This window comes from Sciurus carolinensis, chromosome 1 (genome assembly GCF_902686445.1).
Source record: "Sciurus carolinensis chromosome 1, mSciCar1.2, whole genome shotgun sequence".
In the NCBI taxonomy this organism is placed as follows: domain Eukaryota; kingdom Metazoa; phylum Chordata; class Mammalia; order Rodentia; family Sciuridae; genus Sciurus; species Sciurus carolinensis.
Genome location: NC_062213.1, coordinates 91,718,170 through 91,737,906, shown reverse-complemented (window position 1 = coordinate 91,737,906; position 19,737 = coordinate 91,718,170). Strand labels below are relative to the sequence as shown.

The following is a 19,737-nucleotide window of genomic DNA, read 5'->3' as shown; positions in this document are numbered from 1 at the left end:
AAGTGTCCCACTGTTTGCTCACTCTCATTCCATGTTGTTCATGTTTTTCTCTTCTCTCATCACAACTTCATTTTCCAAAAGTTTGCCTATATTTTGGAACTACTTTCAGTGAATATGTTTGCCATACAAATAGTAAAGGTTGAATGTGTGGTGAATGAATAAATGGATGAAGTTTTCAGAAGGAATATCATGGGAAAATGTCTTATATGGCCTGGTTTATCTGGATGTTCCCCTTGCCCTGGGTCCCCTCTTCTCATTTCCTTAAGCAAAATGAGGCTAAGTCCCTTTCTCTAAGTAAGTTGTTCTACCAGCAAACTAAGAAAGAAACAAAATACTAAAGTGCAGAATCAAATTATTAGACAAAAATTTCACGCTCAGAACACAGTGATTTCTTCATTACTTTATACTCAGTATATATCTGCTGCATAGCAAGTACAAAGTAAGTGCCTAAGAACCATTGAATTAATTTATGAATTTAAAGAAATTGAACTTGGAGATAGGACGCCATCACGCAGAGCTAGCCAGCCTGCCGACCCCCAAACTGAGGTTGGATGCCATTGCTGAGCCTACCTCCCTGCCTGCCCCCCTACTGCTGAGGGACACTGCACTTGCCTCTGTGCTGACTCAGCACACCCTCATTGGGGCTCCCAGCTTCTTTGGAGGCTGGTGCAGACATTTTGAATTATTCCTGAGGGTGTGGCCATCATCATCAGAAGAGGGGCTCCCTTCCTGAGACACTACAGGAGACTGGAGGCCCTTTGAAAGGACTCAGGATTCAAGAAGAAGAGATTTTGAGAGACTCAGGACCAACTCAGAGCCACAGGGTGAGTGTCTCCCACTGGGTGAGGCTCCCTGGACTGGTCAGTAGTCCTAGAATGCAGGGAACTTTGTGGAGTAGAGTTGCCCAGTGAGATTCCCCCACTAGAGCTGTGAACCTGGACAACTGGGAGCATTGTAGAGGAGGACTGCCCAGCAAGAGACTTTGGCGCAGAGCAAGAGTCCCAGGCCTGGGTGGTAGGTCCAGTCCCCAGGGAATGTCATAGAGGAGGGCCACTCAGAGAAAGAGTCCCTCACAGTGCCAGATCACCCAGCCCAAGCATAGTTCCAAGCACCAGGGAACGTCGCAGAGGAGGGCTTCCCAGCCCAGGTGGTAGTTCTGGACTGAAGGGAACTTCTCGAAGGAGAACTGCCCAACAAGACGTCCCCACCAGGTGAGTCTTCCCCGCCGGGCGAGACTTTCCTACGAGGGTGGTAGAACCAGAGACCCAGGCATAGAGCAGCCGTGCCCCAGCCCACAGTCTAGTGCCCCTTTGATTAACCATCCATCAACAAGTGGAGGTGCCTCTGCCCACTAGCAGGGAATATACCCCACCTGAAGGCCACCACCCCTAGAGGGGCAGCTTTCTTGTGGATCACAGCATTAACAACTTCCTCCAAGACTTCAGGTTACTGAAGGTTAGGAGGTGAGTTATTGGAAATCTACAGGGACACTATAAGTCAATAAAGGAAATCTGCAATATCTCAGAGTTTCATTACTAGAGGGGTAGATACTTGACCAATATGAGAAAACAAGGGAAGAAAATGTCCCAAACAAACCGAGATATTACATCAACAAAATCCAATGACAGCATGGCAGAAGAAATGTCAGAAAGGGAGTTCAGAATATACATAATTAAGATGATCAGAAAAGCAAACGAAGAGACAAAAGAGCAAATGCAGGCTTTCAATGATCGCACCAATCAACAGTTAAAAGAGCTAATATGGGAAGCAAAAGACATTTCAATAAAGAGTTAGAGATACCTAAAAAAAAAAAAACAGACAGAAATCCTTGAAATGAAGGAAACAATAAACCAAATTAAAAACTCCATAGAAAGCATAATCAATAGGATATAATACCTGGAAGACAGAACCTCAGACATTGAAGAAAAAATATTTAATCTTGTAAACAAAGTTGACCAAACAGAGAAGATGGTAAGAAATCATGAACAGAATCTAAAAGAATTATGGGATATCATGAAAAGGCCAAATTTAAGAATTATTGGGATTGAGGAAGGCTTAGAGAAAAAATCCAAAGGAATGAACAACCTATTCAATGAAATAATATCAGAAAATTTCCCAAATCTGAAGAATGAAATGGAAAACCAAGTACAAGAGGCTTATAGGACTCCAAATACACAAAATTACAACAGACCCACACCAAGGCACATTATAATGAAAATACCTAACATACAAAATAAAGACAGAATTTTAAAGGCTGCGTGAGAAAAAAAAATTAAATTACATTCAGGGGGAAATCAATAAGGATAACAGCAGAATTTTCAACCCGGACCCTAAAAGCTAGAAGGGCCTGGAACATTTTTCAAGCTCTGAAAGAAAACGGTAGCCAACCAAGAATCTTATACCCACCAAAACTTACTTCAGATTTGCTGACGAAATAAAATCCTTCCATGATAAATGAAAGCTAAAAGAATTTACAAAAAGAAAGCCGGCACTCCAGAACATTCTCAGCAAAATATTCCATGAGGAAGAGATGAAAAACAACGATGTAAATCAGCAAAGGGAGGAACTAGCCTAAAGGAATAACCAAACAAAAGAGAAAGCAAGTCATGTCAAAAAAAAAAAAATGAGCCAAATGACTGAGAATACAAATCATATCTCAATAATAACCCTGAATGTTAATGGCCTGAACTCATCAATCAAAAGATATAGACTGGCAGATTGGATTAAAAAGAAAAATCCAACAATATGCTGCCTGCAAGAGACTCATCTCATAGAAAGAGATACCCACAGACTAAAGGTGAAAGGATGGGAAAAAACACACCATGCACATGGACTCAGCAAAAAACCCAGAGTATCCATCCTCATTACAGATAATGTGTACTTCAAGCCAAAGGTAGTCATAAGGGATAAAGAAGGACATTTCATATTGCTTAAGGGAAGCATAAATCAGCGAGACACAACAATCATATATATTTATGCCACAAACAGTGGCTCTTCAATGTACGTCAAACAAATCCTTCTCAATTTCAGAAATCGAATAGACCACAACACAATAATACTAGGTGATTTTAACACACCTCTCTCACCACTGTATAGATCTTCCAAACAAAAATTGAACAAAGAAACCATAGATCTCAATAAAACAATCAATAATTTAAACATCTGACATATATAGAATATACCATCCAACAAAGAGTGAATACACTTTCTTCTCAGCAGCACATAGATCCTTCTCTAACATAGACATTATTCTATACCACAAAGCTAATGTTAGCAAATACAAGAAGACAGAGACACTACCTTGTATTCTATCAGATCATAATGGATTGAAATTAGAAATAAATGACAAAATGGAAAACAGAAACTACTCCAACACCTGGAGATTAAATAATACACTATTATATGATGAATGAATAACAGAAGACATCAGGGGGGAAATAAAAAATTTCTTACAGGTGAAGGAGAACAAAGAACATTATTCAAAATGTCTGGGACACTATGAAAGCAGTACTTAGAGGAAAATTTATTTCATGGAGGGCATTCAAAAGAAGAAGAAAATATCAACAAATAAATGACCTAACACTACAGCTCAAATCCCTAGAAAAAGAAGAACAGACCAATACCAAAAGTAGTAGAAGACAGGAAATAGTTAAAATCAGAGCTGAAATCAATGAAATTGAAACAAAAGAAACAATAGAAAAAATTGACAAAATAAATAGCTGGTTCTTTGAAAAAATAAACAAAATTGTTAAACCCTTAGCCACACTAACAAAGAGAAAGAGGTAGGAAACTCAAATTACTAAAATTTGGAATGAACAAGGAAATATCAAAACAGACACGAGTGAAATACAAAACATAATTGGAAGTTATTTTGAAAATCTCTACTCCAATGAAATGGAAAATCTCAAAGACATCAACAGGTTTCTAGAGACATATGAATAAATCCTAAAATGAACTAGGACATACACAATTTAAATAGACCAATTTCAAGTAATGAAATAGAAAAAGTCATCAAAAGCCTACCAACAAAGAAAAGTCCGGGACCAGATGGGTTCTCAGCCGAGTTCTACAAAACCTTTAAAAAAGAGCTCAATCCAATACTTCTCAAACTATTCCATGAAATAGAAGAGGAGGGAACCCTTCCAAACTCATTCTATGAAGCCAATATCACCCTGATATCTAAACCAGACAGAGACACATTGAGGAAGAAAATGTCAGACAAACATTCTTAATGAATATTGATGCAAAAATTCTCAACAAAATTTTAGTAAATCGCATACAAAAATATATTTAAAAAATAGTGCACCAGGATCAAGTGTGTTTTATCCCAGGGATGCAAGGTTGGTTCAACATCAGGAAATCAATAAATGTAATTCAGCATAACAACAGACTTAAAGTCAAGAATCGCATGATAATTGTGATAGATGCAGAAAAACATTTGATAAAATAAGCACCCCTTTATGCTCAAAACACTAGAAAAAATAAGGATAGTGGGAACATTCCTTAATATTGTAAAAGCCATCTATGCTAAGCCCATGGCCAATATCATTCTAAATGGTAAAAACCTGAAAATATTCTCCCTAAAAACTGGAACAAGGCAGGGATGCCCTCTTTCACCACTTCTATTCAACATTGTCCTTGAAACTCTAGCCAGAGCAATTAGACAGACCAAAGAAATTAAAGGGATACAAATAGGAAAAGAAGAACTCAAACTAACCCTATTTGCTGATCACATGATTATATATTTAGTGAAACCGATAAAATCCACCAGAAAACTTTTAGAACTCATAAGTGAATTCAGTAAAGTAGCAGGATATAAGATCAATGCTCATAAATCTAATCCATTTTTATACGTAAGTGATGAATCTTTAGAAAGAGGAATTAGGAAATCTACCCCATTCACAATAGCCTTGAAAAAAATAAAATACTTGGGAATACAAAAGAGGTGAAAGACCTCTACAATGTGAACTACAGAATACTAAAGAAAGAAATTAAAGAAAACCTTAGAAGATGAAAAGATCTCCCATGTTCTTGGATAGATAGAATTAATATTGTCAAAATGACCATACTACCAACAGTGCTATACAGATTCAATGCAATTCCAATTAAAATCCCAATGATGTACCTTATAGTAATAGAGCAAGCAATCATGAAATTCATCTGGAAGAATAAGCAACCCAGAATAGCTAAAGCAATCCTTAGCAGGAAGAGTGAAGCAGGGGGTATCGCAATACCAGAATTTCCACTATACTACAAAGCAATAGTAACAAAAACGGCATGGTATTGGTACCAAAATAGACAGGTAGATCAAGGGTATAGAATAGCGGACACGGACACAAACCCAAATAAATACAATTTTCTCATATTAGACAAAGGTGCCAAAAATATGCAATAGAGAAAAGATAGCCTCTTCAACAAATGGTGCTGGGAAAACTGGAAATACATATGCAGCAGAATGAATCTAAACCTCTATCTCTCACCCTGCACAAAAATCAACTCACAATGGATCAAGGACCTTGGAATCAGACCAGAGACCCTTCATCTCATAGAAGAAAAAGTAGGTCCAAATCTTCAACATGTCGGCTTAGGATCAGACTTCCTTAACAGGACTCCCATAGAACAGGAATTAAAAGCAAGAATCAATAACTGGGATAGATTCAAACTAAAAAGGTTTCTCTCAGCAAAGGAAACTACCAGCAATGTGAAGAGAGAGCCTACAGACTGGGAGAAAATCTTTGTCTCTATGCTTCAGATAGAGCACTGATATCTAGAATATATAAAGAACTCAAAAACTCTACACCAAGAACACAAAGAACCCAATCAACAAATGGGCTAAGGAAATGAAGAGACACTTCAGAGAAGATCTACAAGTAATAAACAAATATATGAAAGAATGTTGTAGTAATAAGAGAAATGCAAATCAATACTACTCTAAGATTCCATCTCACCCCAATTAGAAGGGCGATTATCAAGGACACAAGCAACAATAGGTGTTGGCGAGGATGCGGGGAAAAAGGTATACTCATACATTGCTGGTGGGGTTGCAAATTAGTGCAGTCACTCTGAAAGCAGTATGGAGAATCCTCAGAAAACTTGGAATGGAACCACCATTTGACCCAGCTATCCCTCTCCTTGGCCTATACCCAAAGGATTTAAAATCAGCATACTACAGAGATACACCCACATCAATGTTCATAGCTGCTTAATTCACAATAGCCAGATTGCGGAACAACCTTGAAGCCCTTCAATTGATGAATGGATAAAGAAACTGTGATATATATATACAATGGAATATTACTCAGTCATAAAGAATAATAAAATGATGGCATTTGCAGGTAAATGGATGAAATTGGAGAATATCATGCTAAATGAGGTAAGCCAATCTCAAAACACCAAAGGATGAATGATCTCTCTAATAAGAGGATGATGACACATAATGGGGGGTGGGAGAGGGCACCAATGGAGGTTGGAGGGCTGTATAGAAGGAAAAGAGGCATGGGAGGGGTGGGGAGTGGGGTGGAGGGGAAAAATAACAAAATGAATCAAAAACTATTACCCTATGTAAATGTATGATTACAGAAATGGTATGCCTCTACTTCATGTACAAACAGAGAAACAAAATGTATCCCATTTGTTTATAGCACAAATAAATTTAAAATAAAAGAAATCGAACTAAATCATGGATATCTTGACTCACACCACCATTTGGGGTCACTGGTCAACCTCCATAATGAAGATTTCAGTATGTGCTAATTTGACTCTTCACTAAAATTCATTTTTAATCCAAAATCAATATTCACAGTACTTAACAGTCATTCATAGATTTGTGCAGAGTGATGTGTCAATTGAATAACATGTAGGACACACTCCGTACGGATAAATAAAGTGTGTGTGTATATACACACACACACACACACACACACACACACACACACATACATATATGATGGAATATTACTCAGCTTTAAAGAAGAATGAAATTATGGCATTTCCTTGTAAATGGATGAAGTCAGAGAATAAGTGAAATAAGCCAAACCCAAAAAACCAAAGGCTGAATGTTTTCTCTGATATGCAAAAGCTAATTCATAATGGGGGTGGAGAGGGTAGAATAGAATTACTTTATATTAGGTAGAGGGGAATGAAGGGAGGGGAAGGGATACGGGGGAAGGAATGATAGTATAGTGAAACGGACATTATTACTTCATATACATGTTAAACTACATGATTGACATGATCCTGCAATATGTATAATCAGAAAAATGAGAAATTACACTCTATTTATGTATGATCTATCAAAATGTATAAATGCATTCTACTGTCATGTACAACTAATTAGAACAAATAAAATTTTTAAAAATTTAATTAAAAAAATAAAGTCACAAGAATGGACACCCTGCTTTCTGGTTTCACTCCTTTCTGTAGGATGAGCATCTCTGTATGTTCAGTGCCATGTTTTCCACATTTTTGTGATCTTTGCTACTTATTTTGCCAATTAAAATGACCCCAAAACATACTGCTGAAGGGATATCAAATGTTTTTAAACTGCAAAAACTGTGATGTGCCTTAGAGAGTAAATAAGTGTTTTAGATTTGCTTTGTTATGACTGTAAGGCTGATGGCTGTGAGTTCTATATCAATGAATCAATAACACAGTAACTTGGGGAAAGCGGAAATTTTCCAATTCGTAGGTGAAGCTACTGAACAAAATAACATGTACAATACTATGATGAAGCTATTAAAAAGCAAGAAAAAAAGCGTTGTTGTTTGACATGAAAATTTTGAACCAAACACACATAAAATGTTTATATATTTATTGGTCATCAATATTATTATGAATATGAGCTTACTGGAACTTGACCTTTAGGAGCATGGCTCATGTCAATATTTGCAGTAAGTGTGTTTTAGTCCATATTTATTTATTTAGCCACTGTAACCAAAAGACCTGACAAGAAGAATTTTAGAGGAGGTAAAGATTTGGCACTCATGGTTTTAGAGGTCTCATTCCATGGATGGCTGATTCCAATGCTCTGGACCCAAAGTGAGGGAGAACATCATGGTGGAAAGGTGTGGGAAGAAAAATAGCTCAGAACACAGCAATCAGGAAGGAGGGAGGGAGAGAAGGAGGGGAGGGGAGAGAGGAGAGAGACCTAAAGACACAGGTCCTAGTGACCTATCTCATCCAGCCACCCCTTACCTGCCTACAGTCACCACCCAGTTAATCCATCAGTGAAGTAATGCACTGATTATGTTAAGGCTCTTATAACCCAAGCATTTCACCTCAGAAAATTTTTTCATTGTCTCACACATGAGCTTTTGGGAGACACCTCAGATCGAAACCATAACAAACTGTATGTAAAATAACTGCTATGAAAAATAAGAATGTTTTGTTTACACATTCTTTTCCTCGATAGTACTTCTATCCTGAGGAGCAACACTCTTTTTTTTTTTTCCCCCCAGGGCTTTGTACTTGTGAGGCAAGCCTTCTACCAACTGAGCTATATCCCCAGCCCAGAGCAAGGCTCTTATTAACCATATTTGATCCATTTCTCTTTAGTGACACATTTGCACCACATTCCAGGTACCACCTACTTCAATGCCTCACAAATTTTAATGCAACTGTGAACCTACATTCATAATTTTACTTTGCTAAAGTGATAATTCAGTAAATATAACATCAATCTTCAAATTCTACTTTTGTAACAAGCAATGATGTGGCAACTGTAGTATTTGATCCTGAGCCATATTGAATATCAAAGACCTTCATCTTGTCAAGCTTATTTTTATAGTTTAGAATCCTGAAAGTCATAGGATTTGTTTCCCTCGAATAGTTCTCTATATGAATAACAAAAGTGGCAAGAAGCAAAATTGTGTTTCTCCTCAGAGCTCAGAGAAGAAACTATAGAACCGGGAAAGTGTGTGAGTTCTTTTGGCCAAATAAGAAGATTTTTAACAAGAGAAGCATCAGATGTCTCAACTACAACACAGGTGTCAGAAGGGAAAGAATATAAAAATCTACAAATGTGGCAGAAAGTCATCACAGATTTTTATTGAGGATAGACCACTTACCAGGGTTACAAATATTTTAAAAAGTATGTGTTTTCTCTCAAGGTTTTAACAAATTCAAAGGGGGAAGGAACCTGCTGCAGCTGGCCACAGAGGGTAGGGACTAAGGGAGATCTCAGATGGAGAAATAAAGTGCTTCCTGTGAATCAAGGAAGGACCTCTGGAGGTTGTGACATCTTCAATGCATCTAATGATTCATTAATATCTAACCAGGTGGAGCTTACTAGGATCCTATTCCCTTTCAGAGTTAAAATTTGAATTTTAAAGTTCCAGAAGTCAGGTCAGAGCAAGCCCTTCCAGCTGACGCTGTGTACATATCCATAACTGATTAGGAAACAGAAATAAATTACAAGCGTTTCATAAGGAGAATTGAGGGATGCCATCACCACACGTTTTCAGGTGTGTGATGAGCACTTGGGCTGCTGGGTCCTCATTTTGAAGGAGAGCACTTCAGGGGGCTTCACAGTGTATCCTAATTGAACCAAATGAGAACAAAGAAATAACAGAACTTCTTAAGTGGGAGGCAAGAACAGAGGAGAATGTGGGAATGGGGTTGGGAGGATAAGGAAAAGTGAGTAAAGAGACAAAGAAGATGGACAGACCAATGGGGCGGAGGGACCAACAGGAAAGATTGATTCAGATAACTTACCAGGACTTCCTAAATCAAAATCCAAGCTCTGTCAGAAGAGCCAGAGCAACCATCACTGCCAAGATCAAGCCCAGGGAACTGTGATGTTCTGCAGATTCAAGTGGACACCAAGGATGCTTTACATCCATCCCATTTTACCAACTACTTTCTGTTTTACTGAATTAACTTTGACTTCTTTTGTTTGAAGAACAACATCTCAACAATCTCTTTTCTTCCTATTTTTCCTCTCATTCCTCTTCAGAGGTGAATCCATCTATCCCACAATATCCTTCTGCATCTGCAGATCCCTCATTTTTAACACTTCTATTCCTTAGATTAATGCATTTCTCTCTTTTGGGGTCTGGAATTCCCTGAAGTCTCAAATTTCTTAGCTGGCTCTCATGCTCTGCTAGAGGATCACCTCCCCACATATTTAGCTGGGTCCCAGGTTTTACCACCCAATAGAGGATGAGGTCCTGCCCACCCAGACTGACGTGCTTCACTCCCCCGGTCAGGACAGCCACCTGATCAGCTGCCACATCCAGGGTTGTTCAGAGATACCACGTCCCAACAGCGTTGGACAGGAAGTCGCCTTGCTGAGTGCCCAGTTGCTCATGTTCACCTCACATGCACATCACCCACAAAGCTTTGGGGTAGAATCCAGAGACATGGCACACCAGCAGCAGACAGCCTGGCCCAGGACTGGGACTTCTGGTAAGCCAGACCTCAGGTTTTACTGCAAAGAACAGAAAAGATATTCAGACAGGACCCTAACATAGACTGAAGGGTTCAGAACTCCATATTAGCCTAGATAGACATATCTTTCCCTCTTGTGGAAATGTCACACATTATACTTTTCTCCCTCTTATTATTTTTTATTTGATTTTGTAATAGAAAATACTTGAAGAGAGAATGTAGAACTGATGTGGTTTCTGAAGATGAGCCTTCCCTACATCAAGAAGACCCAATGTGAAACATGGACAGGTGTCACTGAGGAGCATACATACCATGTGTGTGATGACTTGGTTCTGACTGAGTAGTCTGCAGAAACACCAGGCCTTTCTTCCATTCTTTGGAGATGGTAACCATAATTCATTCTGAAGCTCAGGAAATCAGTTCCTTGAACTGCTATTTGAAGGAAGCCTATGAAGTTCTCCCAGAGCCCAATTCACAACCTGCTGTCATCTGTATCTCAATGGGTTCAATGGAAGAAGAATAATGAATTAGAGGGAAAAGGGAGCAAAACCGGAGAATATGGAATGAGTGAAAGCAAAGGACCATCAAAGTGGAAGGGAGAAAATTTGGAGATTTAAGGGAATGGGCAATTTTTTTTTTAAATTTTTTATTAGAGGTTCATAGAAACCAAAATTGGTAGGAGTTGGAAATACAGGAAGAGATGAATAACATGAGGAAGATGAAAATTGTTCAGAGGTGATAGGAATGGTGTTGGGGAGAAAGCATTTTGTGAGAGGGCTGGGAATATAATAAGATAGGGTGAAAGGATCAAGTGGAAGAGTGAGGAAGCTGAGGGTAACTGAGCAGAGACCTTGGAAAAGGGTGACCAAAGGATATCTCTAAGGAAAGATTAAAAAAAAAAAACATAGTAAACAAGGTAGTTTATAAGTAGCAGAAGACTGCAGTGTTTGACGAATCAGGATCTGATTTATTGCACCTGCTGAAACGTGTTATTACAGTCTTATGGTGGAGAGGGTGGAGTAAGTTTCAGAACAGAGATTAGGCTCTTTTCTAGAGGAATCACTTATTGAGAGACACTCCTTACCCCCACACCTCCTCACTCCCAAACAGGGGAACTGAACATTTGGAGAGTAATTGACCAATGTGAACAACCTGAACAAATCTAATGAAGTATGCCTGGAAAAACATTTCCAGTTACATCAACACATTGTTATCGAGGTTCCCTGTGGACCAGGGATGCAGAGGAATGATGGTATTAACCTGGCTGTTTCAGCTGTGAGTCCACACCTCACTCAACCAACTTGAGCACAGATTTTGTACCCAGGGATGGTTGTAAATGATTATGCTTTTGATGACATGGGAGGAGATAGGCTTTTTGAATCCTGAGCAAAGACAAAAAAAGGGAGTAAAGAGAAATTAGAGAAGAGGGAATTGTGAAAGGAAAGTGACAGAGTGAGGAGACTCAGAATCTGGAGAAAAGAAGAGTTATAGTTGTCTGATCAGGCATTTGCTTGCCATAGGGTCCCATGCTTTATCAACACCCTCTGGAAGAGATCAGGGCCCTTGAGTCAGGGACACTCAGAATGGGACCAGCATGGCACTCTACTTTCTAAACATATACATGGGAAACTACCATCACACACACACACACACACACACACACACACATACACACACACACACACTTGCACACAACTGGTCAGATGCCCCAGTTCTTACCAGCTTCACTGTCACTGCCTGGGAAGAGAACAGCTGCCAAGGGAAGCAGAAGACACAGCATGGCACTTGCAGATGCTATTTCTTTCTCTCAGAAAAGTTGACCTTTGATTTCTGTTCTAAACAAACCTACCCCACAGACCTCTCTTTTGACTTCCTTCTCCAATCAACAGACAGACCTCTGTTTGCAACAAAGAAAATGTGTCCCCTCCTAAAACCCCAAGCCTCCGACTCAGTTTCCCATTTCCCTACTTGTTCTGACACTCCTCTAAGGCTTTTGGCTCCTATCAATGTCACCTTTGTGCAACCTGTTCATCTTCTCCTGTTTTAACTGCTTTGGAACCATTCTTACAGGGCATTGAAAGTCATCTTAACTTCCAGGACATTTTTTTTTTTTCAACACTGGAGATTGAACACTTTCTATTGAATATTTTCTATTACTCTATTTACTTGCCCTTTTGAATTATTCCCCAACTTTTCCTCTTCCCCATTTGACCATATTCACATCTCTGACTCATTGCCGGCTGCTTTATTTACTTTTTTAAACCAACTCTGATTTTCCTGTACGAGGGTATCAACTACCAACAATCTTCCATTGTTCTTAGAGAAAAGACAGTAGCCATCACAGAAACCATAGGAACATCAACACATATGAAGAAAATCTTTCTCTTTTTTGCTTTGATTGGTATTTATTTACTCACTAAATGGTTACTTAGTACAGGCCATCTTGCTACACTTAGGAGTAAACAGTGGTTTACAATGAAATTGCTTTATTAAAGGAGTGTTCAGTCTACATTCGGAGAAAAACACATCAAGAACTATGAATCTGGGCTGGGGAGCTAGCTCAGTCGGTAGAGTGCTTGCCTTGCAAGACCCTGGGTTCGATCCCCAGCACTGCAAAAAATAAAAAAAATAAAATAAAATAAAAGAACTATGAATCTTGGTGTGCTGAGAACTATGATGCATAGATGCTAGACCAAAAAAAAAAAAAAAAAAAAAAAAATCTGCTTGAAACAGTATTTTCCAAAGTGATGGCATTTAACTGATGTTTCCCCAATCTGAGTTTTGATTTCAGTGACTCACTTGGGGCATTAGTTCTACATTGTTAGTATATTGTATCTCCACCTAACAGAGTGTTTAAAAAGTGGTAAATATTTGTTGAATGGATGAATTTAGTCCATGAATTTAACCATTACTTTCAATTATGGAGGAGATCTTCAACATAAAACTTTTAAGGGTACTTGCAATCTTATGTTATAAACAGAGAATCCTATATAGATGTACTTAGAATAAAAACTTGTGTTACAAAGCATGAAGTTCACATACACAATTCTGCAGTAAATTTACTATTGCTCATAATAGGAAACCACAGAATGCGTGAGAAGTAAAGTTAATAAAGTATCCTGAAATCTTAAATCCAGGATTCTGTTGTCATTGGTCCTACTTGAATGGTTATCTTGTCTTAAGCCAGTCACTCCTGGACAGCTTACTTTCCTCTTTCATGGTGTTTATAAATTTTTAAGCTTTTAAATAAGTATGATCCTTATAAATGTGCTTTGGGTATCCATTCATTATTTCATGGTTTATAAAAAAATCAAATTATCTCACAGAAATTTAGTAAAGAATAATTTTTTGGAAAAATTAAGATTAGGGTGCAGAAAGTTGGAAAGAGTTCCACTCCCATGTTTACAATTTTTAAATGCTGGATAATCAAAATGACAATATTGTTTTGAATCCATCAGAGAGTTGAAGTATCAGAGCAACCAATTAGCCCAAACTCTATGGAAAAACAGACTCTTTCAACAGCGCCTTAAAAAGGAAATTCCAAAACCTGAGGGTTGGGAATATATTTTAAAAAAATAAATAAAACCTCTGGCAAACCAGTACCAACCTACAAACTAAGCAGTGATAGGGGAACTTGAAGACTACTGAAAGAAAGCAAAACCAAACCAAATTAACTGCAAAGTAGATGGTCAATCACTCATACTGTAAACTTAGTAAAAGGAGAGGCACATTCCTTTGCAGAACAAAAATAAAATAAGACAAAATATTCATCAATACAAATTAGTTGATATTATTCTACACAAGATGTCTGCATGGACAAAAGAAAACAGGAATAAAAAGGGGATCTCATAAAAGTAGAAGGGAGATCAGTAGAATAGGACTAGGGGACTATGGGGGAGGCAGGAAGGAAGGGAAAGGGGAAGAACTGCAGAATGAAGTTGACCAAACTTTGCTATATGCATGAATGAATATACCAGGATGCATTATGCTTTGATACATAACTATAATGTACCAATGAAAATAAAAACAAATAGAAGGAAGAGCAATAGAGTAAAGAAAAGGAATCTGGGAAGGGTGAAGGGTAGGAAACTGGGAAGTACTGGGTATTGAAATGAAGCAATCTGTGTTATAGGCATTTTTGAATATGTCAAAACGAACTCTGTAATTGTGTATACAATTCCTAATAAAAAACATTATATAACAAAAATGTTGATAACTCTGATTTATGAAATGTTCACCTACAACTCTTTCTTTTTCTCATTCTAGTGACGGACATGTCATATTTATTTTTTTGCTAATGCAAAAGCAGATTGTTGCAATCACACCCAAGTCATCTGTACATGAGTTCATTTTTAGATCTATATTTTCTAAGTCAGGGAAGGAAAATGCAATGAGCCATTCTTAAATTTATATGATAAAAAGCATATTAGAAATCACAGCGAACTTCTGGGACAATGGTAGAATGAAATATTTCACAACTCATTTCACTGAGTTAAATTCAAAGTAAAGAAAGTAACTTCATCTACTTTAAATCTAGAAAAGAGTTGTGACAAAACAGAAACCAAGAAGGATTTATAAATTACAATAAATGGTGGAATAAATTTTTGTCATACATTTTCTATAAATTTGACAAGTATGATGAAAAGGCTAAAGTGTGCAGTTTAGCAGAATAAGTTCAATTCAGGAGAGAAGCAGCTGAGGCTACTGGGCCTTTGTTATAAGACAACTTTGGGGAATAAAGGAAAGTGTGAAACATTTGTTGGTGGAGTCAGTTTAAATGGTCTTTGACTTTGGATATTAGGGTGTGATCACATGAGTCCTTGAACTTCTTGGTGTGCAGTGGCTTCTGTGGTTCTCATGATTGACTCTGAGAAGGCATGCATCTGTCTCTTTACTGACATAGCCCAAACAGGCAGTTGCAGAATTTTTTTTTTTTTTTTTTTTTTTTTTTTTTTTGAGGATTTCTCATCTAATGGCTCTTGGAGGTTTTCACCATGGCTGGTGGCTACTTCTCAGGTTTGTGGCATCCAGGGTCAAGTGGCTATTTTTACTTACAGTGTCTGGGAAAACAGACTCAGATGGATATCCACAAGAATGTTGGGGATTTATCTTAGCAGCAGCACTAATAAAAGTGAGAGGAAAGCAGGACTGAGCAGAGGGAGAGACTCAACCGTGTGGTAGTCACTGCACAGTACTCAACCCATCTTGCAGAGAGTTCTGCAGCTAGCAGAGCCCCCAGAGACTTACGAAAATGAGGTCAAAGTCTTATGTTTTCACATTTAATGTGAACCCTCTCCAGGGCAAAGATGTCTCCTTGTGCAAAATAGCTTCATTCCACAGAAGGCAGTTGTTGCAGAGGGCACACTGTGAACAGGCAGCAGTGAATATTCCTTGAAGCTTTGGGAAACAAGCATGTGTGTCTTGAAGCAGATATATAAATGGCAACCCCAGCATCCACTAGAGCAAAAATGTTCTTACAGAAGGAAGTAGAGATTGGTTTACTTAAATAAATGCAAAGCCCTCAGAAATAGAGTCAGCATTGAAAGCAGATCACATGGTCAATACAAGTGTTTCAAAATGTGTGAGATTCTATAAGCAATGAGCTTCAACTAGTCTGCCTCAGCAGGAATGGCTGAGGCAATGATTCTAAAATGGGCCAAGAAATCTCTTAGACATAGATTCTTTTAAAACATTAAATAACAAAACAATTAGTGCAAGTTTTTACATGAAGTTTATTCCAGACTAGATACACAATCTAGATTATTTGTCCTAGATATGTTTCTCTTTCATACTATTTTGAACTGACTTTAGGAACAAGAAGGAGACCTGTGAAGGAAATAACCTTGAATATATGTGCCTTGAACAGATGCTCAATAGTGATGTCCTACAAGATAGTCTCAATTTGCTTATACTAGCTTCATTATTGCTTAGATTTCTGAGATAAAAATTGTGGCTTCATACATAGAATGGTGATAAATTCTATTAAATTCTATTAATAAACAACCAAAAATGAAATGAGGGATTCTGCCTTCAGAAATTGGTATACTTTGAACCAGCTGTCTTATCAAGGACAGTTAGGAAAAGCAACAAAAATATAAAATAAAATCTGCCTCAAGGCATTGAAGAGCCAACAAAGGAGAGATGAATTACTAAACTTATGTCAGGGAGAAGAAACTCATGGAGATAAACTCTGTATTGGGGACAACTTTACCCCTAGAGATTATCTGCAGATTCCGTGAGAAGCATCTTATGATACTGAGCAGCAAAGGTTTGAGCAGACTTGTAAATTTTTACAAATCTAATTGGAACCCTCATTGTAAGTTGAGAACTGAAAGGTTTACATTTTAGGAATAAATGCAAAGCAACAAAGCAGGAGAGTAACCTTTGCAGAAATTACAGCACGGTTCTGAATTATCTTAATCTCTGAAATTAATAAAGTAATTCTGGCTTACTAATACCCTAAATGAATGCAGAGGAAGATAACATCATTCTAGGTCCCAAATTATTTCTTCATTTTTATGTATATAAACAATATGAAAATATTGACATGTGAGACTGGAACAGTATGGGTGATTCAGTTTTTGTTAGGACAAGGTCAAACATTCAGAGCCTCATCCAAGAAAATATGTACTATTGTCCTCTTTGAGCAAATACCTCAGCAATTTATGATAACTTCATGGCAGAGCATTTGTATAGTAGACTAACATTTACAGCAGGTCATATAACATGTAGGGTATATTATACAAAATGAAACAATTAGGATGAGGACAGGTAGGATGAATTAAATAATTTTAAATAAGGTAAGAGATATCAAATATTTTCACTAAAATCTGCTGATATAGACTCAAATTTATGACAAGTAAAACAAATCTTTATTATTAATTTGTGTTTTTCCAAATGCTTATCTTTCAACATTGAAACATTTTATATATTGGCTTTTTGCATCATGTAAGATGAATGGAAAAGATTAAATAAATCACTGATTTGCAAGTTACAAGTAATGAATATGGTTAAAACTGATTTGAGGATTCAGGGATAAACAATGTCACCACTCATGAAGAGTATAATGACAACATCTGAAATGGTTAAAAAAATTCTATGGCATTCTACATTCTTTGATCTGGGCCCTTTATTTAAAAAAAATGGTGGTAAAAGATTGTAAAAAATTTCTCAAAATAGTTTTTAAAAAGCATTATACAGGAATAGTATTACTTTTCAGTTTCCATAAAATACTGGATTTTATTTAAAAATATAAATAAATATAAAATTAAAACCATTGTTGAATATGTGACGAAGATGTTGAGTGATTATCATTATGTTACTCATTCAATCTGTGCCATTCTGCAATGCGGATTTTGAAATTTCAAGATACAACCATTCTCTTTTAACAATCTAGGTGCATTCTAAGACTTCCAGATGCCTGAAACTGCAGACAATACAGAACCCTGTGTAGACTGTGTCTTTTCCTATATACACATACCTATGGAAAATTTTAACTTATAAATTAGGCACAATAAGAAATTAGCAACTAATAATAAAATAGAGCAATTATAATAATATACTGTAATAAAAGTTATGTGAATATGGTCTCTCTCTCTCTCAAAATGTCACACTGCTCCATTCTATGTTGGGATAAGCTTCTACTAGTTTATTAGCTTAAAGCTTTGAGCTTTTCTTGTTGGGGACTCTCTAAGAGTTCCTTTAAGGTGAAGATCTCTGTCAGCATCTCTTCACCTGGGCACCTTTTCACTCTCCTCATTTAGGTTTATGTATTTGCTTTTACTAAGATCCTCTTGTTCATATCTCAAACAGCGACAGTATCTGTACTCCTATAGTAAGCTATTTCTTCTAAACTTCTTTTATATTTTATCAACTCACTTTTCTTTTCTGCAGTTTAATCTAGGTTGCCCAATTCCCATATTGCATCATCCTTTCATGGAAGATGTCACACAGATTTGCTACTGAGATACAAGGAGGCAACACAACTTCATGATTTGCTATCTCTGGACAGAACAAAACAATAGTCACACACAAGCTTTGAAATAGTGATGTATGTGGTCCCCTGTGATGTGTGCATTTGTTTTTTCCATAATTTTTCATGGACTAAAGAGCTAGTAGTAAAGTTTGTGCATTATGCTATTCCTAATAGTTACCTACCGGGGCAACTGAAATTTGCCACACTGTTGGGGGACTGATTTTATTGAAGTAAGCCATGACAACCGAAATTTGTGCATAATGAAACTGTGCAAAGCAAAGGTCATCTATACAGAAAAAAGAAGATTGCACTGATTGTGGATCCTTAGAAATCCATTTTGTGGTTGCTTCTGATGAATGACACAATGCTATTACCAGCTTAGAACCATTTCTTGCTAGTACCTTGAAATGGGCATTTTAAGACATTAATTTTTAAATTGAAATCTTGTTTATTTGAAAAATAACAAAACATTTCATCTTCCTCAAGTTAAATAAGATTGTGACCCTATTTCCATAAAGTATCATCAAAACCTTTGCAGGAAATATGCAAAATAATGACCTCAATACATGTTTCAGCAATTTCTTAAATCTATCGAGAAAAAAATTAGAAATGTGCCTTTGTTCTTTCTCATGATCATTATGGTATCAAATTTCACTTGGTGATAGCTCATATCACAAAAAAGGCATAGCACACAGAGAATTTCCCCCCTTTATCCATGTTTCACAACAGATCCTTAAAATATTTGAAACTCTTAAAATGTACCCCAGTAGCATAGAAATTGATCCTCTGATGTGAAGGAGAAGTGAGAGACTTTTTGTGATTTTTGGACTTTCTGACACTATAACAGATGCTGAAATTTAGAGAGCTTGCTCTTGTTAGGTGCTAGGCAGAACCTGAACCAAAATGCCACCAACATGCTGCCAAGGGAGTAAGACAGACTCCAGGCTCTTTAAAAGGGGGTCGAGGCAAGAGATGTCAACCTGTGCAATGAAATGGCAGTAGTGATTGGTACCCCAGCTGTGGTTTCAGGGCATGTCACCTGCATTCTGAGATAACTCTTCTTGGCTTCTTGTCTTGGCTTCTTTTTTTGGACTTGTGCCTTGATCAAACCACAGGTTCCCATGGCTTTTCCTCATAACCATATTCCTTGGATTTCAGCATTCATTTAATTCTTCTACCTCTTACCAGATCCCATATCATGCCAAATAGGACACGTCCAGTACAAAATTCTGAACAAAGACAACATAAAAGTATCATGCATCAATTTGTAGGCTTTTTTTTTCTGAATAATCATGGATTTTGACACAATTCTTGGTTTTTCTCACTTACACTATTGATCCTATCATTTTTTTCTTAACTTTCTGGCACAGAGAAAA

General features: G+C 37.3%; 1 pseudogene; it reads right to left on the bottom strand.

Annotated features, from left to right (window-relative positions):
- Positions 1–9,938: 9,938 nt before the first annotated feature.
- On the bottom strand, positions 9,939–10,971 carry LOC124987075 (T-cell surface glycoprotein CD1a-like; annotated as a pseudogene).
- Positions 10,972–19,737: the final 8,766 nt, after the last annotated feature.